This window comes from Protopterus annectens, chromosome 2.part2 (assembly GCF_019279795.1).
Source record: "Protopterus annectens isolate FY-2018-M chromosome 2.part2, PAN1.0, whole genome shotgun sequence".
In the NCBI taxonomy this organism is placed as follows: Eukaryota; Metazoa; Chordata; order Ceratodontiformes; family Protopteridae; genus Protopterus; species Protopterus annectens.
Genome location: NC_056730.1, coordinates 764,698,103 through 764,720,497, shown reverse-complemented (window position 1 = coordinate 764,720,497; position 22,395 = coordinate 764,698,103).

The window sequence follows — 22,395 nt, the reverse complement described above, 5'->3', positions numbered from 1 at the left end:
GTATGTGACCCCCCCCAACTGGCATGTGTGAGTCATTTACCTTGTGAGTTCCCAGTATTGAGGGTGGTGCTGCAGGGCTGGCTATATCGGATTCACATAGTACACTCCCTATACATGGTTGAGCACAGCTAGTGGCATGGTTGGCATCCCTTTTACTGTATGTGTGAGTGAGAGATAGGAGTCATTCCCTGGGTCACTACTGTGTCAGTGCATGTGCTATGTGTTACCTCTTTGCCAAGGCCAGGGTATACTGGGCATGCCTCCTTCTGCCTACTGGGGCAGGATCAAGTTGTTCCTCCTCTGAGTCACTCTGTGCCTGTGCAGGCCTTGGCAATGGTGGGGGCTGTGTGGACCTGCCCCATGCTGTTCCTGCTGCAGCTGTTTCCACAGGATCATATTGTGTAGCATGGCACATACAAGGACAATTTGGGTGCATGTAGTTTGTGAGTACTGTAAGGCTCCACCAGATGTGTCGAGGCACCGGAACCATGACTTGAGCATCCCAAACACACGCTCTATTATGATTCGTGTTTGTGTGTGTGCCTCTTTATGGAATTCTTGTTCAGGTGTTTGTGCACTTCTGATGGGTGTCATCAGCCATGGCTCCAGTGCGTATCCAGCATCCCCCACTAGTTGACCATGTGGGATGTCCCCATTGGCAAATGTCTGGTACAGCTGCATCAGATGCCAGATGTAGGAATCATGGTAGCTTCCAGGGCAGCCAGCACACACATTCATTATTATACCCTGGGCATCACACAAAAACTGGCAGTTGATGGCGGGGAACCCCTTGCAATTGATGTAGAACCTACCCTGCTCACCAGGTGGTGCTTTGATGCGTAGACGCGTGCAGTCTATTGCACCCACTATCTCAGCGTAGTCTGTTATTTGGTGGAAGAGATGCATATTGCTGGCCAACGCCTAATGGGTGATGGGGAAATATACGTGCTCACTGACATGTGCTGACATGGCATCCAGGAACTGGTGGAGTACCCTGGATGCTGATGCCTGTGAAATCCCCATCATATCCCCAGTTGGCCTTTGGAAGGTACCTGTAGCTAGTATTCTTAGGCCTACACATACCTTGGTATCCACTGGGATGGGTTCCCCTCTGTTAGTTCTGTGTGTGAGGCGTGGCCGGCACAGCTCAACTATTTGCTGTAGGAGGTCCCTGCCCACCCTATAGTGCTCCACATTCTCCAGCTCATGTAGCCCTTGTTAGGTTACCCTGGGTCTGAACACTCTTCTCCATCTCCTCACTGTGCACATGCTGGTTTATGATAGCAAAAGCAGACCCTAGCATTTTTTCTCTTGCTTTCTTTTTGTAAAATTTCCCCATTCGTATACACTGGTGGTGCAGAGTTTTTGGGAAAAACAAGGGGGAAGGGTGTTTGCATAGTTTATACTGGTGTGCTGGGCTGGGCTGGTCTGCTGCCTGTGTAATTGGCCGATTCTGATACATTTCACCTGTCAGCTAAGCTAGTTCTCCTTGATTACCTTCCTACTGCTGTTTTCCCCTCCCATTGCCTTCCTGTTTAAGCACATGTGCACGCCGCTCAAATTGAGTGCTCAGATGTGCACAGAGCTGCTGTTTCCTGGTTTAACTTTTTTTTCTTCCTGTAAGACCCGGTGCGTGGCGCACACATCCGCTTACACTTTGTAAAGAGTGCTAGGCAGGTTTAGACACACCCCTAGCTTAGCTGTGCTAAGCTAGGAGCAATCCCGAGCCACAGGGCTCCAGTCCACTTACAGTTTGCCTGACACACCTCCCCATGATGTCACCTATATCCTAGTCTTGCACCCAGCTATTTATACTCTTACAGTCTTGGGACCTGCCTCACATCCTGTGGAAAAACTGAGATTCACTATCCTTCCCTTCATTTGCATAGGATTGCCTACTAATGCATAGTTACATGTCCCACACTGAGCCTCCCCCCTTAACAACCATTACTCACTGGCCAGGTTGTCTTCTGCCTGCCATTGACTTGCATGGCAGAATACTTCTTTTAGTTAGAATGCTTATTTTAGGTTTATTTTATTATTTTTCCCCCGATCCAGTTTACATGCTGCTGCCCTATGCTTAAACAGGCGAGATCGGTGAAAAAAAAAAGTTTTTTTTATTTTTTAAACATTTTGCAATACCAATGGCCTTCTCCTTGGCCATTGGCATGCTTCCTCAATAATATGCAGCCTTTATTTGGAGCTGTCACAGCTCTGTTTTGTAGTTTGCAGAAATATACTAGGTTACTAACCGAGTACATTTCTGCAGACTGCACTCATCCTGCACTGACAGCTGCCGGCTTCCTGTATCACAAATTACCCTCATTTGCATGGTTTTCACCTGCAAATGAGGGTAATTTGCATACAGGAGCTCGGTCTGTGCAGGATTAGTCTAAGAGCTGACGTGCACGGCCCTGGAGCTTGTTCCTGGATCGCATGTCGGCCATATTGCCCAAAATAGCTCTTAAACTAATCCTGCATGCCCTAAAGCTCTTTGTAAATCCGGGGGCAATTTCCTTCTGTTTGACCTGGTGGTAGCTCAGGTGGATAAAATAGCTCCCACAGCACCAATTGAAAAGTATAGTGTTCTTTATTTAAATCAGTATTTACAATACTATTTACAAACTTACATATTTACATATTTACAATTAATACAGTGCAAAACTTTCCATTTTTTATTATTGTCATGCAGTCATAAATATCCTATTTTTCATTATTATGTTAAATTTTTATTTTCATTATCCTTATTTAACCCTCCACTTCTTTTTCCACAATCATCATCTATCTTTTCTTAAAATTACTGCTAATTTCCATTTACCATTAAACATGATTTCATTTAGCCTTTCATTCCAAATGGTGCACACAACATAAAATAATCTTTTATCTATTTTACTAACATATTCCTTATTTTTATAGCTATAATATACATACATACTCGCATCCATATTTCTTTCATTTACCTCCTTAATATTTTCAAAGAAATTTTCTTCACGTTTTCTACAATTTTGCAATCCTTATACAATATAAGAAAACATGTTCTGGAGTTTCTTCTTTACCACAATGTAAACAAATTCTTTCATTGATATTTTATATGGCACATTTCCTTTTTCTGGTAATTTATTATGTTCATCATCTTCTCTGCAAATGTAAGTATCGGTTCTTCTAATACTTGAATTTCCAATTACAAGAATATATTTTCAGAACCAGATCTGAAAAATCTTCACCTTCTAATTCAGTCATAGCTGCTTTATCAATTGTGAGAAAAGAATGATCTTGATTACCATTAATCTTATTAATCCCATTGTCTACATTGCTTATTACTTTTGCAAGCATATATTTCTCATCCTGCTGGCTTTGTTCACAGCTTGAGACATGTTGTCAACATCTTTCTCCTCTTTTTTTTTTAAGTAATATTCTTTAATCCGTCCATGTTCAATTTTGATTTATTCCTTTTCACCTGCCCCTTGATTCTTTTTTCTACCTTCTCTTTTGGACTGCAGATTTTGGATAGAAAATGTTATCATCCCCTGTAATATGTATGTTGCATAACAAAGAAGTGCACTTTTTAGTATGGAGTCTCTTTACAGACATTTATCAATTTCTTTTTCTTCCGTGTCATTTGTTGTGAGCTTCCTCCTTTCTTCCTTTTTTTAGTCCCTTCTAAACACTCTGAATCCTCAGATTGTTGAACATTTGTATCCAGCATTCCAAAGTTGTCAGGGGTATTTATTATTTATTTATTTATTGTCATTTGTTAACCAGGTTAGTCCAACTTGGCTTTTGGCCCATTTTCAGTGGAGACCCAGGGAGAAAAGCTCCAGAAAATTGCATAATAGTACATTGATTGTACGCAGACGTATAGTACTAACATAACTGAAGGATTTACAAAGCTGTTAATAATAACAAAGTTGAGTACAAACAATAACAAAGTTGAGTAGAGAAAAGAACAATTACAAAGCTGTTAATACATAAAATGCATACATAAAGTTCTAACATCATCAATTTTTTTTTTTTTGAGAATGATGTGTAGAAAAGCGTGAGACAGGAGAGACAGACTAGCTGGGTTCATGACAGGAGCAAGTCTTGGAGTTAAGTAGAAAAGTTTTTAGTTCATTTTTAAACTGGGTGTAGTGGGTAATGGACTGTAGACTAAGGGGGAGTTTGTTCCAGGCATTGGTGACAGTATGTTTATAGAGTATTTTCCCAATAGATGTGTTTGATTGATATATGTCTAGTAGCTGCTGGTTCGATGTACAGAGGGTCTGGGATGGAGTATAGGTGGAGACTAAGGGTGTGAAAGATGGACAGAAAGAGGGTTTGTAGAGAATAGAGTGTAGTTTTTGAAATTGAGATCAAAGCAGTTATTGGGGGAGTTCCAGCCATTGGAGAGAGTTTAATACAATACAATGGTGTGTGTTGTAGGGTGAGTTGGTGATGAATCTAGCTATTTTGTGATAGGTTTGTTGGAGTTTATTCAGGGTGGTGACTTGTATGTTGGTGAGAATAGGGACAGTGTAAAGGAGGGAGGGGAGGAGTAGTGCCTGTCCAAGTGTCAGTCTAGCCTCTGGGGTGAGAAATTTTTTTTGTTTCGATAAAGTAGACCTAGTTTTTGATGCATTTTCTTTATGCATTGGAGTAAGTGGAGGTTGAATTGAAGTTTGTCATCTACTATGACCCCCAAGTAGTTTTGTATGGGTATCAGGTTGAATAGTTGTGTTGTTCAAGGATTTGATGAAAAATGATGATTTATGATGAGCAAGAGATCGGGAAAGGAAGAGCAGGAGCTTAGTCTTTTTGGGGTTTAGAATCAATTGGCTGTCAGCCATTGCTCAGTGGAAAGGAAGGCTTATTGGGTTGAGGTATGGAGTTTGGAGATGTTGTTGGAGATAGATATAAGTGTGGAGTCAACAGCATATTGTATGAGGGAAGAATCTTTGCAGGAGGTAGACAGGTCATTGGTGAATATATTAAACAGAAGGGGATCTAAGATGAAGCCTTAGGGTACACCAGTTGGGGTAGGAAGGAAGGGGGAGATGGATGAGAGCCATCTGACGGATTGTTGCCTTCTGGTTAGGTAGCTGGTGAAGCATGCTTGGGAGGATGAGGATAGGTGTAGGTCTGAGAGTTTGGATAGTAGTAAAGGATAAGAAACAGTATCAAAAGCCTTTGAGAGGTCGAGGAAGAGACAAGAGACAAGCTTATTGTTATCCATTGCCTCTGCAATAGTGTGAGTGAAGGAAACGAGGGCAGTGGTAGTACTGTGGTTGGGACGCAATCCATGTTGGGTGGTGGTGAGTAGGTTGTGTTTGATGAGGTGGTTAAGAAGCTGTGTGTGAATACATTTTTCTAGAATCTTAGAGAGAGGGGGTAGAATAGCAATGGGTCAGTAGTTTGTGGGGTCAGTTGAGTTCCCTCCTTTATGCAATGGTGTAGTGAAGGAGGATTTCCACAAAGTAGGAACAGTTGATTCAAGAATTGATCTGTTTATTAGTACAGAGACAGGGTAGGCAATAGAGTCAGCAGCAGGCTTAAGGAAGGTATATGGTAATTTGTCTGTGGAGGCAGAACAGGGTTTGAGCTTAAGAAGTAAAGATTTAATATAAGAGGTAGAAATGGGCTGAAAGGAGAACTGAGTTGAGGTTTGAGTGTTGGGTGCTGCAGGTTGTGAAGTTAAGTTTGGCTTAGTGGGTATTAGATTCTGGATGGTATCAATAAAATGTTTGTTTAGCAGGGTAGCGGTTTCTTCAGGAGATGAGTCTGGGTAGGGGGAGGGGTTAGAATGTCTGCCTGGGTAGAGTATTTTGTTCAGGGTAATCCAGTATTTACAAGGGTTAGATTAGTTGCTTAGCTATGCAGAGGTGTAGTAGGATTTTTTTATCTAATGTAGTATGTTTTTTGTTAGGTTTCTTAGTTGTCTATATTTGTGAAGGAGGGGGAGTTCTTTTGTTTTAGTCCAGGCTTTCCAAGCACTGTCCCGTTGTTTCATTAGTGAATTTGTTTCTTTAGATAACCATGGAGCAAAATTAGATTTAATTCTGATTTTTCTAGAAGGAGATAGGGAGTCTAGAGTATTCAGAAATATGTTGTTAAACCTACTTACAGCATTGTCTAGTGGGATTTGTTTTAGGATGGTCCAGTCTATACTAGAGAGAATAGAGTTGAATTGAGTGGAATTGATATTGGATAGTTTCCAACAGTCTCTAGTTAGGTGTGGTTTTGGTGCTGGAGAGTAGTACCTTAAGATAGAGGTAGGGAGATGGTCACTAAGAGAGTCAGGTAAGGTGGTGGGATTATGGTAGTGGTGGGGAGAGTTGGTAAGAATCCAGTTAATTGTAGTACTTGATGATGACGTTTTGTGGAAGCGAGTGGGGGATGAGATCATTTGATGGAAGCCATACAGGTGGATAATGAGTTGAGGTGAGTCAGTAATTAGTTCTCACCAGTCAATATTGACATCACCTAGTATAACAGTTTCATATGGTATGGTGTAGGAGAACCAGGATAGAATGTTTTCAAGGATGGGTAGATTGTTACCTGGAGGAAGATAGATGGAAGCAACAGCAAATTTCTTTTGTAGGTTCAAATGGCAATTTAGTATTATAACTTCTCTGGGTAGAAGTTAGGCATGAGTGAGGGATAAGGTGAGATATTTAGGCTGTTGGAGTATAATATAGCTACTCCACCTCCCTTTTTAGTAAGTCTGTCATCTTGGTTTCATAGAGGTTGAGTGATCTTTACAGACAATAGATACATCTTTTCCTAAATGTGTTCCATTTGGTCTTTGTTTAACATTATTTATCTCACCAGTCCAGTCATTAATATATGTAACAACAGTTTTCTAAGCCGTGCCAATTGTACAAGTGCAATCATCATCAGTAAGTCTAGATTTACTACTAATAAAGGAAAGCAAATCATCCAACTTTTGACATGAGAAACACAGATCACCAGTGTTATCAGGTGTCACCTTTAAATATACTTAGCATTTATTACACTGTAAAACATATTTGTGCTTTAGCAAATCATTAATGACATACTCATTTAAATAATTTGTACTCAGCTTCAAATGAAGAAAAAAAATATAAAAGAAATGAATAATCAAAATCAGTTACCACAGAATTCTAAGAGATCTAAAGTCAACTTCTGTGAGAAGAATCACACAAACAATATACAGCTAAATATTAAAGAAAGTACAGTAAAGTTGCTCTGACTGTACAAGTTCTCAAAGTCCAACAAAAGTTTGAATTTCTTTACATTCTCCATCTCTGAGTCTAAAGTTCCTTCCATCTGGAAACAGTTTTACACTCTTCCTATTCATAAAGGAGCTAACTCCACAGAAATATCTAATTTCAGACCTATTGCTATCCTCTCCCCTCTCTCCAAAATCCTTGAAAAATGTATACATAAACAAGTTATGCATTATCTCTTACAAGAAAAACTTCTCGCTCCGTCCCAAGCATAGTACAACCACAGCTCTACTATCATTTCTCAACACCTTAGCCCCGGCTAAAGATGATCACAAACTCATATCCTGTCTATTCCTAGACATTTCTAAGGCTTTTGACACTGTCTCACACACTCTGCTACTTAGTAAACTTGTAGACCTAAACTTCTCCCCTGATACAGTTGCATGGTTCTCTAGCTATCTCTCTGATAGGCTGTAGTCAGTACGATGGGACTCAGCACTATCTACCCATCTCTCAGTAAGAACTGGTGTTCCCCAAGGTTCCATACTTGGACCTCTACTCTTTAATATCTTCACCAACTTATTTCACTCCTCTTGTCCTCATTCTAACATTGTCCAATACGCAGATAACTCTACAGTCATAACTATTTCTAGGTCCCCCTTACAACTCCTAACAAATACCCAGACATCGTTCAACTCAGTAGAGACATGGCACACTAATAATCAGTTCATCCTCAGCAGTAAGAAAACATAACTACTATTATGTTTACCTAAATCTGCAAACCACATTAAACTTTCCTTCTCCATAAGGTCGCTAAACAATACTCCTATAGAAGTCGAAACTAGCACAAAAGTCCTTGGGATTACCATTGATGACCAACTAAAACTCAATCTTCACACTAACAATTATATAAAAAAAAACACCAAAAGCTAGGACTACTGTAAAGGAACAACAAATTATTATCTACTGAAGCTAGGATTTCTCTTACCCATGCCTATCTTCTACCATGCTTAACCTATTGTTCCCAAATACTCACAAATCTGAACTCCTCCCTACTTACCAAATTAGAATCAACCTACCACAAAGAAGCAAGATTTGCAGCTCAATAAACATATAAATCTCTCCACTGCCTCTCCCCAAAATACCTGAACTGGCCCTAACTACCTCACCTGTTCCTACTATCTCAAATCCAAATCAGATCCTATATCAGCCTGATTTCTGCCCAAGTGTATCTTCTCTCATCTCTCACTACTCCCCTACCAGACTTCTCCGAAGCTCAACCCAAGACCTACTAAAAATCCATAAACCCAAATCCAATGCAGGGTGCAACTTCTATAGCTGCCAGCTGCCATCCCTGTATTGAATGGAACAAACTCCCACTAGAAATATGGTCCCTGACTCACCCCAAACAATTTAAGCTAGCAACCGAAGACCACTTTAAAAAAACACTGGTCCTGCCATTGTACTCACCCTCCCTGATTATTACCTGCCTTTTATAGTACTGTCAAACTAACTTACTAAAACATCATTAACTACTTCATGCTATGCTTTCTATGCAACCGCCAAAGCTTCTTCTATACTCTGCTCACCGAAATTCTTATGTAACCTTTTAACTTTCTGCTACTCTGCATTCAAAACCTTGCATTTACTCAACTCTCTTTTTAAACCAAAACATACAACTTATTCTACTTTTTTAACATTCTCCCTTTTGTTTATAGTACTGTTTTATCTGTCAGCAATATACATGTATGTAGCTTGCGTATTTTCACTACCAAAATTCTTTATTGCTATTTTTATTGAAATTTATCTGTATTGCTATTTTTATTGCATTGTATATCTTTGGAGATTTTCTCCCTGGGCCTCCGCTGAAAAAGGGCAATAGCTAATCCAGACACTCACGGTCAACAAATGTAAAATAAATAAATGAAATAAAACGTTGTGCATGAATGCATGTAGTAGCTTCTGCTCACTATTGCTTGCACCTCTATTTAACAGTAAAGATCAATAAATCACAAGCTAAGACAGGACTGTTTAGATAAGATTTGGATTGTCCGCTCTACAGTCTCTATAGCTGAAAATTTCCTTTAGGATGCCTAGAGTTTGCCTGTCTAAAGCATATCCCTTTCTAACAATAAACAGTGAAAATTAAAAATAAAACAACAAAATATAAATCAAAGTAAATCTTCGATAATACCTTCTGTTTCATTTATCTCTTTAGTCTATTCTTTATTTTTAATCTGATCTTTATCTTCTCTCTGTATACTATCCTCACTTTGTTCTTCTCTAGATTATAATCCATCCATGAATGCCCAATTTTGTTACATTTTTAATATTTCAGTTTACACCTTGTTACATCATGACCTGTTTCCCCACAAATATAACATTTCCTCTCTTCACAGTTACTTCTCAAATTAACATCTTTTCCACAGGAAAAAAAAAAACATGTTTTAGGCTGCCACTAATATTTTACAGCACCCCTTTCTATCTTTTACATCTGTCATACTAAGGATATGAACATTTTTTTCTCTATTTTCAGTACACTATCACAGTCAAATCCACCCATCCATAATCCTCTGTTATCATATACTTTGCTAATGTCCATAACTTCTTTACACAGTTTGCTTAAGCATCTCTTTAAGGTCTCTTTTTCAACCTCTGTTCACATTAAACATATATTTTCTTTTTTTATTTCTCTGTAAAATGGTTCAACAACAGAAGAGTTCCACGGATTACAGTTCTAATTCTTTTCATACTATCCCCATAACACAACAGAACCAGTCGCAAAAATAATGTCACAAAATGTCTCTTTATGAATAAGAATAATAGCTCTTATCTCATGAGCCTTCTCTCCATAGGGTACCATTAAATTATACCAGATGTCATACCTGCCCATTTTTTTCTCAAGTTCTGAATCCTTACCACAAATTTCTTTTGGTTGTTGGCAATTGCTTTTCCCTGTTCATCTCTTATCATTTTCCCTGCAGATGTCTTAACAGTCTAGCCATATGATTTCTTTTTTTGACAATTTTCTTTTAAAATATATTCTGATTCCTCCAATTGGATTTTCCCCATAATTTCACCCCATGAAACATCTTTTCCATGCTCTGGCCTGCTCTCCAACAACAATTCACCCAAAATATCACCTGCAACCCTCCTGACTCGACAGTTGTAATAAAACATCCATCACTGTTTTGAATCTTTGCTTTTGATGAAACAAACAAAATTTGCTGAAACAGCTCCTCAGAACCTTGTAGAGTCTCAGACACTGTACTGGTGTTTGCCTTTGTGCTATCTGCCATTTTGGATTTCATCAAGTGCTATTCCTCCAGCCACCACTACACTAGGATTGTAACAATCAATCTACTAACGAGTAGGAGATGTTCCCCGATTCCCTGGCCAGATTTCCTCAGGTAGTATAAATACCATCTTTGGTCTCCCCTGAAAAGAGGCCACTAGCCTAGTTGTACTAACCAGGTCAACAAAGGATAAATAAAATAAAATACAATTAACTAAATGCCTTTAACATAACTGCACTAAATTGCAACACATGCTACTTTGATTTTAAGTCCCACCACCATTTTTGCAACTCAGCATTGTAGTGACCCATGAAACTGTGAAGTAGAGGAATTGTAAACATTCTTTAGACAAGGAGCTTCACTGAATACTGCCTGGTAAAGCACCTCAGCTAGAACAGCAAATCATATTGCTGGTGTCAATGTTATTGAGGTAGATGTCATAGTATATGTGTAAATGGCACTGAACTGTACCATCTTCCTGTGGTTAAGGGGTCAATCTGTGTTCATAAGGAACCATGGGTGGATTTACCACAATAGGTATTATTTTCCAGGACCGCATGGTGAAACATGGCTACAGTATGTGTGAAGATGTCATGCATAACACCAACTGCAGTAACTAACCAAGGAAAGGTTTTGGCCATGCTAAAGCACATAAATGAGAGGAGCCTGTGCATAACACTAACTGCAGCTGGGGAAATAGTTATGGCTGGAAAGTATGCACATTCCTCGCTTACGTTATATATTCACTGATTGATATGTTTTTTTCCCACAGGTATTCAGGTATTGGCATGACTGCACAAAGGAGGAAACACATGAAAAAGTTCACTAGCCAAGGAATGAAGTGCTACCACATGCCCTCCACACACAGATAGTATGAAACTCCTTGACAAAAGTAATACAGATAAACAATATTAGGACCAGACTTGACATAAATTGGTGCAGGATGTAAATGCTGTGTGTGGCCACTTTAAGACCCTAAAACAAGAGCATTAAAAAGTTACGGCTATGATACTTTTTGTAAAGGAAAACTATGGACAGTTAAGTCCACCACAGAGAGTGGGCAACCAAATACTGAAATAGCTCACTAAGTTTGTACGATTTTTGGTTTCATTTACCGGGACAGCATGGATATGTGTATGAACCAAGAGTGTGTAGTGAGGAAGCACCAAGTCAGTATAGTATATTAAAGGGCACTACAACACAATCCACTGCATGTTTAAAGGAAAGTATTCATCAAGGCCAGTCTGCACATCTGTCCTTCTAGGCATCTTCAGTCTACAACTTCAACAACTAACCTGATGAGGTGTATTTGTTGAAATATTCTATAGCAGTATTTTCATGTATTGTATGATGCATGTATGCATCCGAGATTTATAGAGTTATGCATGGGTTGGCAAATAGCTGTGTTACATGTGTTTTTGTTTTCACAAGTCCCAATCCTGTAGGGCCCAGTACAACAGGTCCACAAAGACTTGATATCAGCAGGACATCTGTGACTAATAAGGATGGTGACATGCAAGTGACAAAGACTGATGAAATAGTGGCACTGTCTGCAGTGCTTTGGGTGGGGGTCTCCCCATCTCCACCATTAGATGGTCCAGCAGTGAATGACAGATGTCTTTTACCTGCAAGTCCCTCAAGAACTCCACCTATGTCCCCACTGAAGGAAGCATACAAAATGCATACTGCAGATGTGTGCATATCCACCATACAGGACAGACAGGATGAAGGAGGGGATGCACTGCCTCCTCTTTGATGTTCAACTGTGGCTCCATCTAAACACACAATGCCATGTTGTATTGCATAGCATATGCAACAAAAATCTTGCTGTAGATGTCTGGACTGTACTGCAGTGATCCTCTTAAAGGAGTCTGAGTATCAAAAATGTCTCTTCAGTAGTATACCAACACATTCAAGTGTATTTTGCTTTTCTACATGGTCTGTATTATAGGCCATTTACTGCATGGTCTGGTGGTTGTATATCATGTTCATCAATTGGATTCTAGGGAAAACCCAGCATCCTCTGTGACACATGCCAAAAAATATATATGGTCTGCTGCCTGCTTTCATGGTACCTCTGTATATAGACTTGTCTGTCTAACATGTGTTACAGCTACTTACCAGATAACCCTGTGGGAACTTCTCTCACAGGAATCTTTTATATAGATTTGAACTGCGTCAAAACTGTGAATCATGTGGACTGCACAGGTGGTTTATATACAAGATATAAATTATTCCCTTGCCATTGTAGACCACTTGCCTGAGCCAGAAGGGAGTCCCCACAATGATCTTGGGGGATTCCTTCTGAATCTTCAAAAGTACCTGGATATTAGTCGAAAGGGTGGAAAGATGTACAGTGACATTCCTGTCCAAGGAAAAGAAAAGGCATCTGTCTTCCAGGCTGTCTTGGTGGAGTCCTGCAACAGAATTTTGCCAATTGATTTTTCAGCGAGGAGGTAAAGAACCAAGATGTGAACCAAAAGCGAAGATCTTGGCATGGACAAGGTGATGAATTGCTAAAAGGAAAATAATCTGCTCATCTATCTTTTTTTTTTACAGGAACAAAAATCTGCTCAAATATCTTAAACTTCTCTCTGCCAGGATTTTTTTTTATTTCAGAAGTATCATAATCTGCTCACACTTGAAGGAAAATAACTTAAAAAGCTACTGGAAAAGAATATCTAAAACAATTTATTTTATTTTATATGTTTCCTGTCAAAATTATACAACAAGGCTCACTTCTGATCATTTAAAAAGAGCCTTCTGAACTCAGCTTCACAAGAACTATCAATTAAAAAATAACTATAGTCTTTACTTAGCAGCATTCAAGACCTCTCATTAAAACTAGATAGGCTACATAATTGAATACATTTAAAGAAGAATGTGGCAAAAACACTGAAGTGTAAAATAAAATGTTAAAACAACAGAAAAAACAAATATCTGGAATTGAATAAGCACTAGATGACACCGATGGAAGAGTAACTGAACAAGAAAACCACAGTGAATTTATTTAAAAAAATGACTAATTATTCTATAACATAGGGGACCTTGAAAACAGACCTAGGAGAAACAAGATCAGAATTTATGGATTACCTGAAAAACAAAGGGGGGAATTTAATAAAGGCTACATGGCCTTATTTACCATGTAGGCATCATGGCACGCTGCTTACATGAAAGTAAGCAGATTTGTGATCCAGTAAACACTGCTGAGTGATACGCACCCACATGCCAACATGAAAGTATCCGTGGCATGCAAATCACCTCATAAGCAGGTGAATTTCATGCAAATGAGGCAGGTAGAGTGTTCCAGCAAGCAGAGAGGCAGTCCTGCAGACCTCGTGTTGGTGTCTGTAGTGTAGACAGAAAAATTCCAGATACAGGATTTTAAACAGACAATAGGGGATGTAAACATGTAGTTAGATGGACAGAAATAGCATAGCAGACACAGATATGTGCAAAATTATCCACTGTTTGTCCAAAAAAGTAAGGGAAATAAGTTAAAATAATTGTATTTTTTTAAAGATCTGGTTATGTTTGTGCAACGAGTCGCAGTCCACAAACATACAGTTACGGAAAAAAAAAATAGTGGAAAAAAAAATGTCATAGTGTGTGAAAGAAATGTAGTATAGGACCCTGTGTGAAGTATCCACAATGGTGGATTGGTACTGTTGCTAATGCGGAAGGGCCTGGAACCATGTAGTTTCCAGGAACCGTGTAGTTTATAGCTTGTGTGCATGGAACCCTATGCAAATGAGTTGGGGTTACTGAATATCACAAATGGGTATGCATGTCTGCAGATCCCATCCATGTAGGCACAGAACTGTGGTGTTGTCCTCAGAAGAGGTAGCTGATATCAACGGCGGTGAGTGTGGGGTCTTTTAAGCTCACTGGAGCTCAGCTGCACCTGTTTGCGTGGTGCATCACTGTGCTCAGCAGGGGTATGTGTACAATGACTGCTGAGCTTTGTTTACCTTGGGATGCTTGTTTCCATGTGTTCGCATGGTGCACCACAGTGCTGAATGTATCCAAAATCCAACAATGTGTTAATTACTGATTCACTTAAACTAGAGCCATTAAATATCTTAATGATGTACTTGGCAGATGGAATGCATCATGGGTAGTCAATCATACAGCCAACACCAACAGCAGAGCCCATTAAAGGTTGTATACACCCTACAATCTGATTTGTCACCCAATCTCTGCACCAGTGGAGTACAGACTTGGGAATTTTAACTGAAGGAATGGTAGGGGTGGCTGCAGGTCTGCTATATCTGTATGTGCTAGATGCTGAGGTCAATGCTGCTGCTGCTGTTGACCATAGGCCTAGACTGAGAAGGAGAAGAATGTACAGGCCCAGGGTAACATTCCAAGAGCTACATAAGCTGGAGATTGTAGAGCACTACAGGGTGGACAGGAATATACTATGACAACTCACTGAGCTCTGCCATCCTCAACTCAGACCGAAAACCAATAGAAGGGAACCCATCCGAGTGGACACAAAGGTATGTGTGGCTCTAAAGATACTAGTCAGAGGTACTTTCCAAAGACCAACTGAAGACATCATGGGGGTCTCTCAGGCATCAGCATTCAGGGTACTCCACCAGTTCCTGGATGCCAGGTTACTACATGCCAGTGAGCACATTTACTTTCCTCTCAATCCTGAGGCAAGGACCAGCAATATACAAAACTTCTACCATGTAGCACACAACCCTGAGGTACTGGGTACCATAGACTGTACTCATGTACACATCAAGTCACCACCCGGTGAGGTGGGTCGAATCTACAGCAACCACAAGGTGTATTACTCCATCAACTGCCAGGTCATGTGCAGTGCCCTGGGCATTATCATGAATGTGTGTGCTGGCAGCCCTGGCAGTTATCACAACTCTCATATCTATCAGGCATCACAGCTGTACCAGATGTTTGCTGGGGGGACATCCCACATGTCCATTTACTGGGAGATGCTGGCTATGCACTGGAACCGTGGATGATGACACCCATCAGAAATGCACACACACCCATGGAAGAATGCCATAATGAAGCACACACACAAACTAGGAACATCATAGAGTGTGTGTTTGGGCTGCTGAAATCATGGTTCCAGTGCCTCGATATATCTGGTGGAGCCCTGCAGTACTCTCCAGCCACATGTGCATGCATGTTCACAGTATGTGTAATGCTACACAATATGATAGCATATTAGATAGATAACAGCTGCAGCAGGATCAGCAAAGGGAAGGGACATTCAGCCCCCCACCAGTGCCTAGATTCCCACAGTCATAGCCACAGTAGGACTTGGAGGAGGAACCCCCTGAGGATGTCCATGTAGGCAAATATAGGTATGGCTAGTATGCCCTGGCCTTGTCCAAGAGGCAACACATAGCACATGCACTGACCTAGGGAACTAGGGACTGACACCTTACTCCGACGCATACATATACTAAAAATGATGCCAGCCAGCCCACACAACCTGTACCTAACCATGTATTGGCTGTGTACTGCATGCATCAGACACAGTCAGCCCTGAACTATAGGTCTGTCAAATGCTGCATTCACAAGGTAAGCCACTCAGCTATACACCACTTATAAGGAGTACTAGAATATGGTAGCATAAGTATGGACCTGCTGCATGTATTCAAGGGAATATAATGGGGTACTGGGCTATTTGAAGAGATCTAACAGCCACATGGGACAACAGGTACCAAGTCCAATAATATATGCTCCATAATACTCACTAGGTCACATGGCTGGAATATCCACTACCTTAGCCAAGGGAGGTGGTAAACAGTGGGGTCGCAGGACAGTTGCACAACTGTCTATGCCAGCTGATCATGGGCTCGTCCCCCACCCCCATCACATCAGTGTTTCCATACAACTGCTGTAACAGTACATCAGCAATGATATATCAGCAGACCAGGCAACCTCAGGGCTGTGACATAGAACCTGGGCACAAGTTGGATGTCCCATGTAATGCAGAGATAATACTGTATGTCTGTATACTGTTGATTGTGTGATGAATTAATCATCTCTGTCTGGTGGCCTGTGTGGCTCAGTGGGCTAGGGACATTAGCAGGGGTGATAGCGTTGATTGTTTGAATCTGGCAGCATCTACATCTTTTGCATGTGAGGTTGTCATATGATGGTAGTCCCACAGACTGTCATGCCCCTCAGTCTCTTACTGCAAGAAAGCTGGACAACGTCAGAGAGAATTGGATGACAAAGGGCCTTAACTACAGACAGACATTACACATGCTCTGATTAACCAAGAAGGAGGCTAGTATAACAGTGAGTTGCAATAAGTTACTGGAACACCACAAATGTATGAGGAATAGACCAGACATATGGAGCAAAATGCTGGACTTTCTGAAAAAACATGTACAGTGAGAGGTATACAGACAGTCATCCTGTGTGTGGTGTTACATTATGTACCCCAGTCACATATTAAGTACAGCAGATAGCTGGGGAATTCCATGCACAGGTTAAGGGAAGTGCTGTACTGTGGAAACAGATGCAGATGCTGCAAATGTCTGTAGCACACAAAATCCTGGACTAGAGTACAAGAAGCTCTGGCATGGAGTCACCTTGTAAGTATGGACAGTCCAACTGGGCATGCTCCTATACTTTGCTAACTTAACAGCAGTTCTGTTGCCTCTTTATCACAAAGACCTGCTATGTGAAAATGTATCTGTACATGCAGACAGCTGCATATACATTATGTGTGTTCCTATTCCCCTCACATGAGTAGTGTATCCAGCAGTATGTACCCCAAATACATATAATAGTAATATATATATATATATATATATATATATATATATATATATATATATATATGTGGAGTTGAAATAGTGAAATGTTGAAATTCAGTATTTCGAGCCCATAAAGTGAAATGCTGAAAAGAGCAAATTTCATGCTTCTGAGGTTCTGCCATGGTTACAGATTCAGGTACGTGTATGCATGTGTTAAGGGTTTTGGGTAGGGGCTATGGTGTGTGTTAGTGTGCTTTGTTGCTGTGATGTGTGTGTGCGAGCAGAATGTAGCTTGTGTGGTGGTGTGTGTGTGTTTGTGTGTAGTGCAACCACAGAGTTAAAATATTTAAGTAGGGAGAGCTTGTGTTTGTATGTGGGGAAGATTGTGTGTGTATGTATGTATGTGTGCAGTAGTAGCATGAAATTCAAAATCTCCAGTGTGCGAGATTTTGAATTTCATGCTTCTGAATTTTCTGTTTTAAAGATTCAACTTTATAGCTTTGAAATACTGAATTTTGACATTTCAGTATTTCGAGGATATAAAGTGAATTTCTCTCTCTCTCTCTCTCCTTATATATATATATATATATATATATATATATATATATATATATATATATATATATACACACACACACACATTTAAATATATTACAATGATACATAGACTCTCTACATATATCTATATAACACATATACTTAATGTACACACACAGCAGCATTTATAGAGACATCCCTGTTATACACATTTAAATGTATATATATATATATCTATGTGGGGATGTATGAATTCCTCACATACCCTAAAAAAGCTGTGGTTATCTGCACTCCCACATCAATGCAGTTGTCCAGAGGAACCAAACCAAGGCTGCAACAGTACATATTCCACTCACCCTCAGAGCCCTGTGCCTGCAGAATGTCACCCATGTATATAGACACAGGTCAGCAGGTGGTGTAATGTACAATGATTCCTGCCTTCGACAGAGAAAAGTGTCCCTGGCCACTGCAACCCAGCCACATATGGCCATACCGGTGACTATACAAACATAACAGAGATATTAACAGGTACCCTACTCCTAGGACAATAGATACAATAACAGTACCAAGCACGATCACTTTGCAGGACATACATGCTGTCCAACACAAACCTACTTGCGCACTCCACAAGTACAGTGCCTGCAATCACATATTTAACAGCTGTAATCTGTGGCACATGTGATAAGTAATGAGAGCTGTACTGTAGAACAGTAGATAGGTAAGGGTTGTAATCTCACAGCAGCCACCTCAGTGTGTGCATGTGTAAATATATTCACTTGCAGCACAATGGATATACTCCCATGGGATGTCCTCATGCAATGGTTATGCACTTTTTGGCCCTGTAGCTAGCTGCTGCCCTCTATATTGCCCTCCTCTACAAGGCCTGCCCTCTTCTACAAGGCCTGCTGATGCCATTCATCTTAAGAGGGCTTGCTGACAGTCTAATACCAGATAAACTTCATGGTGCATGCAATAAGTACTGCAATCTATAGTATGTAACAATAGGTAGGTAGGAGTTTTAATCGCCCAGCAGCCAACTGAGTGTGTGTATATATCCATACCGCATACATATGATAAGCTTTGTAATAAGTTCATAGATGTTTATTAAGATAACAACCGCAAGGGCTGTTTTAAGCCTAGCCATGCATCCCAAATCTCTGGTAAGTTCTAATACCCTTGATAAGTATAAGCATGGGCCTGGAAGATGAACCATTTACAGGTTACCTGTGTTCATTAGAGACATAGGTGCCAAACCAGGGATGAATTTCCAGTTTTCCATCCAATTGCCCAAGTTGCACTTGAATTGGGTTAGGGAGGAACCGCTTCACATGGATGGGGAGCCTATTCTATAGACGGGGTAATCTCTGGGATACATACCTATCTCTCCAGCAAGTCCTATTTATATCACAGGCAAGGTTTAAGTCTTTAGAACTAGTAATTCTGGTGCTGTTTGTTTTATGGATATGCAGGAAGTCCATCAGAGTCAATGCCCTGTATGCCAGGCATAAATCTCCCCTCAAAAGCCTGCAGGAGACAGAATACAGGGATAAGAACTTGAGGTGGTCTGCATAGGACATATTTCTTCTGCCCTGTATTCTTTTAGTGAGGAACCTCTGTGGACGTTCCAGTTGCTGTATATGCCTGGTTAGGTACTTACCAAAGGGGCATTGTACTCAATGACAGGTCTGATGAATGCTGAATATAGTGGAATAATGACTTTTTGGACTTAGATGCCATACCTTTGTTTATAAGTTGTGCAACATAGAATTGTATTTGTTAATTTATTTATTTATCTATTTATTTATGTATTTATTTACATTTGTTTACCGGAAAATTCCGACTGGACGCAGGTCCTTTTCAGTGGATTCCCGGGGAGAAAAGGTCCACATCATGTACATGCTAAATAGCGATACAAAGTTGCAGCAATAGTAAACAACATTACAGGTTGTCGGCTTTAATACAATAACAATATATTGATTATCAACAGTATATACAGTAAATGTTGCAAGTTAAGATAGTTTCTTGTCGTTTATAAGTAACAAAGTTGTCAGACAAGATTTTAAAGTATGTAAAGGCAACTAGCTAATTCTGACTGTAATTAGTAGTGGCAGTAGTATAGTTGGGTTAAGAGCCTAGGTGGGGAGGTAAGCGTGGGGGTGCTAGTCTGGATTAGAACAAGGACAAAGCCAGTGCAAATTTAAGTGGAATTTGAGTGCAGTCTTGAAAGGGCTGCTGGAAGGCAGAGTAGTTATTGAGAGTGGAAGATTGTTCCAAATTTTAGATATGGTACATGAAAATATGGCTTCTCCTGCTGAGTTTTTGGGTTTGATAACAGTGAGTTGATTTTTGTTGCTTGATCTTAGGGGCCTAGTGGGAGTGATAGGGTTGAAGAAGGGTTTGAAGGGAAGGGATGTTAAGGGGGTGGTTAATAAGTTTATGAGTGAGGGTGAGTTGATTAAAGTGAAGGAGTTGTGGGAGTTCTCGCCAGTTTAGTTCTTTAAGGGAGATACAATGATGGCTGTGGTAGGAGATTCCAGTGGCAAATTTAGCAATTTTGTTGTAACAAGCATCCAGCTTCTGTAGGGCTGTCTGTCTAAGGTTGGTAAGTATGGGGGATGCATAGAGTAGGGTGGAGATTAGCTGGGAATTGGCTATGGAGATTCTAGCCACCTTGGTTAGGAATTGGTGGCTTCAATATAATGCACCAAGTTTCTTGTGAATGTTTTTTATTGTGGGAGATATATGGGTGTCAAATCAAAGTTTGTTGTCGATTTCCACATCAAGTAATTTTCTGATGGAGAGATGATGGTATTGTCTTTGGTAAAAATGTTGAAGTGGTGGTGTTTTGGGTGGCTTTGGAAGACTGGAACAGGAGAAGTTTTGTCTTGGGTTGAGTAGGAGCTGGACATTGGATAGCCAGCTTTCTGCAGAACAGAACGATTCCTGTGTGATTTGTTGTAGTTCTGGTAGAGTGGAGGCAGAGCAGAGGAGAGTAGAGTCATCTGCATACAGTATAAGAGATACTTGTGTGGTGGCAGTATGTAGGTTGTCAGTGAAAAGTGAGAATAGCAGAGGGCCAAGGATAGACCTTTGGGGAACTCTGAGAGTTACTGGGAGGTGAGGTGATAGGTTATCGTCCCAGATTACTGATTGCTGGTGTCCATGTATATAGCTGTGTAACCATTTACAGGCTGATTATGAGAAGGAGAGGTTGGGGAGAGTAGAGTTGTAGCTCATGAGATACCTTGTCAAAGGCCTTTGAGAAATATAGAAATATGGCAGTAGAGAAGAGGCCATTGTTTTTTTGATGAAGTATAGTGTTGGTGAAGGAGAGCAGAGTGGAGGTAGTGCTGTGATATGGCCTGAAGCCATGTTGGGTTTTGGAGAGGAGGTTATTAGCTAGGAGGTAGTTGGATACCTGGGTGTTGGTACATTTTTCAAGTATCTTGGAGAGAGGGGAGAGGATAGCAATGGGGCGGTAATTGGAGAGGTCAGTGGTGGGGGTGCCTTTGTGGAAGGGAATGATGTGGGATATTTTCCATATCAAAGGAACATAGTCTTCTGTTATGGAGTAGTTGATTACAATTGAAATTGGGTAGGCTTATGTATCAGCTGCAATTTTCAGGTATTCATGGGAAGTTGTCAGCTGCGAGTTTGGTGGGTTAAGTTTTGACAATAGTCTTTTTCTGTTGGTGGTAGGTACTGAGGTGAAGAAAAAAAGAGGAGTGGGGGGTTAGGGTTAGGAGTTGGGGCAGGCTGTTGTAGGGAAGTGTTGTTTGTTTAGAGATCTTATAGTTTGTTGAAGGATTCAGCAATACTGCTGGAGCAGGGGGTGATGGATGGCTGCGGGTATCAACCTTCCGTGGGTGGAGGATATTGTTAGTAGTGGACCAGAATTGCTTAGGGTTGTGGTTGATACAGTTTAGGGTGGATTTATAGTAGAGGGATTTGTCTAATTTTATATGCTTTTTGGCTTTATTACGCAGTTTAAGGAAGGATTGCCAATCTGGGTTATTTTTTGTTAGTTGCCAGTGCTCCCAGGCCTTATATCTGGATTTCATTAGGGTTTTGGTGGTCTTTTGTAACCATGGGGCATGCCTGGATCTGACTTTGGCATTTCTTACAGGATCATGGGTGTTTAGGATGGAGAGAAAGGTACTGTTGAAAAAGTGGACAGCCTCATCTAGGTTGAGGTGTTTTAGTGGTGACCAGTTAATTTTTTGCAGGGAGGAGATGAAGGAGTTGGGGTTGAAGTTGGACTTGTTCTGTATTTGCCTGTGTAGAATGATTTCCTCACCACTGTAGACACATTATGATCAAAAGCTAGATTACTATCTATGTGTGTCCCTAAGTCCCTGACTACTGGTTCAACTCTAAGGGGTGTGTTGTCAATATAATTGTTACCAGGGATGGATGACTTCTCAAAGGATAGTATTATGCTTTTCTTGACATTTAGTTTTAGTCCATGGCTCTGACACCAGTTATTTGTCTGTGTCAAGTCCCTCCTGTAGAACATTTGTGTCAGTGTGAGATTCAATGATAGCTCCTAATTTGCAATCATCTGAAAATTTAGTCAGCCAGAAACCACTGACATTGGCCTTGACTTCTGAGAAGTAAATGACAAAAAGG